This window comes from Tubulanus polymorphus, chromosome 10 (genome assembly GCF_964204645.1).
Source record: "Tubulanus polymorphus chromosome 10, tnTubPoly1.2, whole genome shotgun sequence".
In the NCBI taxonomy this organism is placed as follows: Eukaryota; Metazoa; Nemertea; class Palaeonemertea; order Tubulaniformes; family Tubulanidae; genus Tubulanus; species Tubulanus polymorphus.
In genome coordinates, this window is record NC_134034.1 from 5,250,387 (window position 1) to 5,257,321 (window position 6,935).

The window sequence follows — 6,935 nt, forward strand, 5'->3', positions numbered from 1 at the left end:
TCTAGGACTATTATCCGACTTAATACATAGTAAATAAAACATACAAACAAATGGGATGTGTGTCATGAGGATTTCATGTTCATTTACTTCGAATATTCATTTAAAATGAATGCATGTATAAAATCATTTTATATACATCCAAATCCCGGGGAATTGTATATACAAAATGTCATCTCCTTGACAAAACTTTTAACCTCAAGCATCTTTTTATTCACTGGAAGTCTTATTACCATGGCACAAGTATTGGCATGTACTAAGTATCCATCACCACTATGATTGAACTCGATCCTAGGCTTGTGGTGGAAACCTATTATTGGTTCCTGAGAAGATCCTGTGACAAACATGTGAATATCCTCCAAGGACAGGGTCATCTCGCCAACATCTGTTTTTTCCTTGATATTGCCTTCTGTAACAGAATTTAATGAAAATAACTCATTGTTTGTTTCAATTATCAAGTTCAGAATGCAGAGAAATAATAATTTTGTTACATAAGTTTGTTCTGTGAAAAATAAAAATGAAATTAAAAAGAATAGCAGCCTTAAAATGGATTTTGACTGTAGATGTATAAATGATAACACCAGGAGGTGCTTAAACCTACCAAATGATTCTTCGAGTAAGAACGTCCAATTCATGATAATTTGTTCTTCTTCTACCCTCTTATTTGATCCAGGAGGGGAGTAATCAACATGAAATAACTGTGTCATGTAGTCTACGGACGTTGGACTTGGAGCCCCACTAAAGACCTTTTCGAATGATGAGGGGAATTTGCGGATGAGATCCAGAACTCCGAGAGTCGACATGCCTGCATAACATAAGATGTACAAGAATTCAAACATTGTAGCCCTAATGAACAGAATCGTACCGAGCTCTCTGCGTGAACAGAAAACAACCTTAAACCCAAGCTGAGACCGAAATGTAATATAGCTGCATTCGCAAATTCTACTGCTAAACTGTAAAATACTAACCTTCTAGAAGTTGGTTTAGCTCTGATTTTGAACGGTGAACCAGGGAGTTCAAGGCCAGATACTCTACTATCTTTTGTTTGTCGGACAATTTTATGAAAATAGAGGGTTTTGTAAAGCCCATTTCAAAGCGACATTCTAGATTTTCATCTACAAATTTCACCAATTCAGCTTCGTCACAAATCTCATTTAGCTGCAAAAGAAAGTTGAAACAATCAAATGTGTATTAGTACTGTCTTATAATGAACCCGAATACAAACTCTTGAACTGAGAGTCCAGGGAAACCATGCCTACTTTGTGAAATGCTTGACAATTTGACAATTCAATATTCAACATCATGGTAAACATATACAAATCAATGAGCTTGAAACTCATTAGGAAGCTACAGGTCGAGGAATTAGCAATAGCCCAAGTGGGCTAAAAAGTGAATGCAACAGCCCACTAGGACTTCAGTACAAATGGGCTAAAAAAATCAATGAATACTACACCTGTTGTAGTTTTTTGCGTAAATCGACATCAGGCACTTCTTCGACAACGATTGTTTTGGCATCATACTTCTCGTACAGGATAATTTTGGCAATTAATGAATTAAAAAAGCGGGCCCCAGCCCCGCCATGAATAAGGTTCAAAGCTATTAACTGGCCAAAATGAAAAAAAAGATCTGTTATCCAGAGCTACCAAGTCATGACTCAGTGATCTCGAATTTTCTGGCCCAACAAGAAGCGGAGATCTAGCAGCCTCTGAAATGACTAATTCCAGGAATTCCCTTCGAGGACCACCATTGTCAATTCCAGCCTCTCCCAAGAAGGTCACTTGAACAGGCTTGGTTAGTTTTGAAGAATTCGTCCTCTTCAGCTTAGCAACGGCATCTTTAAAGATAAACTTTCTTCTACACGTGAAACTCAATGTCTCTTCGGAATCTTGTTCAACTACCTTGGCAGCGTGGTCTTTTACGATAACCTCAAGAGAACGGCCATCCCTAAAGTGAAAATATTTCATTCTATATTTAACCTTTGAAAATAAATTGAAAAGACCTTAATGAAGTGCAACATAATGATGTGATTTAAACTTGGTTACAGTCGCTTTTGTGAATGTTAACAAATACTTTTTTTGGTTAGGGTTAGAGTGTATGGGGCACCCACACACCGCTACTGCGGCAATCGAGGATTCCACTCATGGCAGGCGAGGATCCGCCAGGTTCGCTGGTAGATAGTTGGTCGTCCGCGTTCAATTTCTTCCACATTTCGATTAATTAAATCTGAATGAATTTTTCTCTTATCTTTCCGATACCTATGTAAAAGAATGAATTTATTGCATATTTGCATAGTATATGGATTCGCGAGTCTAAAAATTCAGTTCAATGAAATTCAATGAACTGATTTTGAGAACGGAAGACCTGTCGCCATCAAGTGGGTGAATCGCGTTCCATAGATACCTGGTGTTGTGGGTTCCCCATTGAGAAGGAAAGCATGTACATGTACCATATATAATAAATCTACACACCGATAGCCTAAGAAAGTACACATAGACATATAAAAAGCAGAGACCTGAATATAGACTCGGTAACAAAAATATATCCATGCTACTACCTTTGTTCTTTTAGATAATGATGCCGTAACTGTAAAATAAATTTGGATTATCCATGACAAGTGTGAATGTGGCATCGTGAAAAGCTGATAGAAAATTGTCTATGAATGTTAATGCAAGAAAATATAGTTTTTCAATTTCCTGAGTTTAATACAATTCACGTTGACAGTGAAAAGTTTACGACCGTGGCTTACCGTTCCTCTTTCAATTGTGGTTCCACCACCTCGGCTAAGCTGTTAGCAATTGCCTGATTCAAATCTGCATCACTGTCATCATCTGGAAACATCATATCTAAATCGGTAGTAAGATCAATAAACTCCTGGTGCCTAAAATAAAACCAATTATGCATTTTATATAAGCTAATTTAGTACAAGAATCAGAGGGTGTGTCCAGGATGCTGGGAAGAAGCAAGCCATTTAAGACAATCATCTCGGCTTTTTATGAAACTAATAATGCATTAAATATCTTACATTTACATGTATGGTAAGTAGTATTGACACCTGATGATGAATTGTAAAACATACATCAACATCACCATATACAGCGAATGTGGAATATAGCTGCTGAAGAAACGTACCTGTGGAAATTGTAGGCTGAATTAGGCCGAACTTGTTTAGGATTTCTTTCTGCATCATTTGTCTGTAATCCATAATAATGATAATCCTTAGGTCCATTATAGAAAACTTATCACTGATAAAATATTTAGTGAGTGTACTTTTTAATTCAGCAGATACAACAAACATAATAAACTGTTATTGCCTGCAATCTGAAACATCTTGTTACAATGTACATGTATATTACAAGCTATACATACAGACGAAATGCTCCTCTTAACAGCAGCAACAGCAGCAGCAGCAGCATTTGAAATCTTCGGTAGATCATCGATCAAACTAGCGATTTAAGAATAATATTTAAAAATTTAATTCCTTTCATCTGTAGAGTGGAATCCTCATCATAACAAACAATAAATCAATTCATCAGATACGGATAACATACATGTATATAGAATTGCGACCCAAGTAAGACAAATTAATTTTATACTGGTTTTAACCAACAGGACCCGGTTCCACAGTAGTGAGTTAGAGTTAACTCTGAGTTAAAATTAGTTAATTTTCAATGTTTTAACTCAGAGTCAAATCTTAACTCACAACTGTGGAACTGGGTTCTGATTTTCTGGTCCTGTGAAGTTCGTTGTAATAAGAAAAAATATATACCCGTCACAGCTTTCAGTGTGTTCCCTCAACAAAGAGAGTGGAAATTCCGGATCGCATTTCAAGCCCTTTTCTTTCACTGATTCCGCCTACAACCAGAAACAAATTTTATTGATACTTAAGATCATTTATAAGAACAGCAGAAAATAGTTCATTGACTCACCTTTGGAGTAGTTTGCGACAATATCTCTCTTTGTATGGGGCGAATATAGATTTTTCCTCGAGCCACAAGGCTCTTCAAGGCATACGGTGTGATGGAGCTGCTTTCAATGTCAAGCAGCTCCAACATTTTATTTGCCCTGGCAGCAAGAAACTCGAAACCACCACCGGTGGACAACTGTGGAAACACTTCGAACAATTTACCTCGAAGTTCTATGAATGTTGAATCTTTTTCTATTTCCAATGTTTTCTCGCCCAATCCTGACTGTATCAGGCTAATTCTACTTTCCCTGTCATGCGGAATAACCATCTGGAAGCAATGAAATAAAACCATTATTGAAACAGATCGTATTAGTGATAATTCGAAGATAACTTCTGCAAAAGCAAGTTATTAACTTGAGTTATACAATGTACAGTTACTTTGGTATTTTTTAATCAAAACAGCTTTACAATAGGCCTATTAACTTTTCAATGTCTGAACTGCTGGTATATGAATGAAAATCTATAACTTACACAGTCAGGATTGCCTAGACAAAAGAAAGTTAATTTCATCATAGCCGACTTGTTTTTCGGATCCTTTTTTTTATGTAAATAAAGTTTTCCTCTCCTTGCCTATGTCATAGGACGGAATAGGTACAGCTAAAAATTTAAAGCATAGGTTTAGTACTGGTACTCGTTATTACAACTTATGATTGTAAATTCCCATTTACTCACTTGGACGATTAACACTAGTTGATGATATAAAGTGCCGACATTTCACTTTCAGGAGTGCTCGATCGCCCATTCTTGTTACTCCCATGGAGGTGAGGTCAGTGTCGAGCATTGCTACGACAGCTGCTGGAGTTACCTGAATAAGATAATGAAAATATTCTGCAAAACACATTATCTCGCTTGTGCTGTGAGCCCAATTATGTTACCGCTTCGAGAGAGTAGGTATAGACTCTGCGCCTGGAAAAATGTTGTTACCGGTTATTGAGAAATACCAGAGCCAGAAGAGCACTTAGTTTACATCCTTATTACACGTCACAAGACATTACTTCAGGCTTGTAAAGCTGCCTAGCCTGTCATTAGTCATTATAATAATAAAATGATCTTAACATATCACAATTCATTTCCATCAACAGGAGACGATCGTCCGGGAGTGGGTGCACGTGCCGGGCGACGATATGGTCTGGATCTTCTCCATATCGACGATCCATCCATCCAGATCCATCAACGTATCGTCCGCCGGCGGCGGCACTCGACACTGGTGGTAAGTGGTAGGCCTATGTATATATCTGGATGGATGGGCTTATTGTCCTTATATTGAATAGTTATCCTTACATTTTCCCTCCGGAATGTTTCTATTACTTCATCAAGTTTCAACTCGGAAAGAATTGCATCCATGATTTGTATACCGGCGTGATTAGATTAGATTAGATTCGAAGGAAAGCGCGAAAGTTTCGGATTGTGGCGTACTATGTTGCGTCGAAAAGAGCGATATGATTCAATTAAATTCTAACTTTATTGAATATATAATACCGTGGCGCCACCATACGGTGAACTATGGAACCTTCACGTAAATAAGCTACGTCGTTACAAACTACCCACGTCGCAGCGAAATAGATGCGATGAAAAGTAGACACGTCGCAAATATACTACGGTGCAGCAATTATCCTACGTCGGAGAAAATATACACCGACGCAAATATACTACGGCGCAGCAATTATCCTACGTCGTAACAATGGTCATGTTTATTGCATGAATCGCGTTCCATACTCTACAGAACGGATACTTTTCTTCAATGATTCTTGAATCTGAATTAATACTGCAAGGACCAGACAAAATCCAACCAACATGGCTTTTCTGTGCCACTAGTGCACCATCATCGTCCTTCATCGAACAGTCCATCATGATTCTTAACGTGTCTTCGATTCCCAACAGTATATCAACGCTCGCCTCCCCTCGTGGGAATTTGTCAGCGAACAGTAAGTTTTTAAACTTAGGAATGGTAGAAATGTCCACATCAACTGAACCTAGGTCAGCACATGGCTTGTCTAAGACGTAAGCAACAACTTCGAAAACTTCACCACCCAATCAGGAATAATACTGGACACATGAAGTTTTACCTTCTGAGTTTTAATCTTCATACTTCAACCACCAGCTAAAGTAAATTCTGCATCAACTTTCGGACCTTGCAAATTCAACTGTTTAGCTGCAACAGTTCGAATAAAGGACACACCGCTACCTGTGTCAAACAAACATCTACCAGTAATTTCACTAGACTTTGATATCAAATTAACAAGACCACTTTGCATTACAATCTTCCTGGGTCCTTGTACGACCTTGACAAGACCACTAGCGCCCTTTACTTTGGTTACTTCATCATCGTTATCATCAGCTAGATTAGACTCATTAGACCTTGAATCTGTAGACTGCTTTTTCTCATGTTCATTTCTTGATGTTTCTCTGTGTAGTATATCGCAATGCCTCTTTTTACATTTTCTGCATCTCATCTTGCTGTGACATTGACGAGCATTGTGACTTCTTTTTAGACAGTTGGAACATGCATTACTTCTTTTTACGCAGTCTGCCCGTTCAGGAACTGACATTTTCTTCATATCATCACATATCAGTGGCGAGTGAGGTTTACTACAAAATATACATGTCTTAGTGTTATCATCAGATTCTTCAGTACTGGAAATTTGAAGAGAATGCCCTGTGGCTGTAGTACTAGATCTCCGAGGTTGAAATCTCTTTTCTACATGTAATTTACCACCACCACCCTTTTCTCCGTCTGATCTTCGAGCTACAGTGAGCGCATCTTGTATCTTGTTTAACATGTGGTCAAACCTCATCGGAAGATTTGAAGTGGTATATTCATCAGTAGATTGTTCACCGTCATTATTTTCATCTCTTTTCTCATTCCTGAGTGAATCAGATTCCCATTTTCGAACCAACGACTTTGGCAGTTTTGGTCGAACTAATGATGTTAACACCCAGCTACTCTTAATAAGATGTACATCAGACTCTGTCT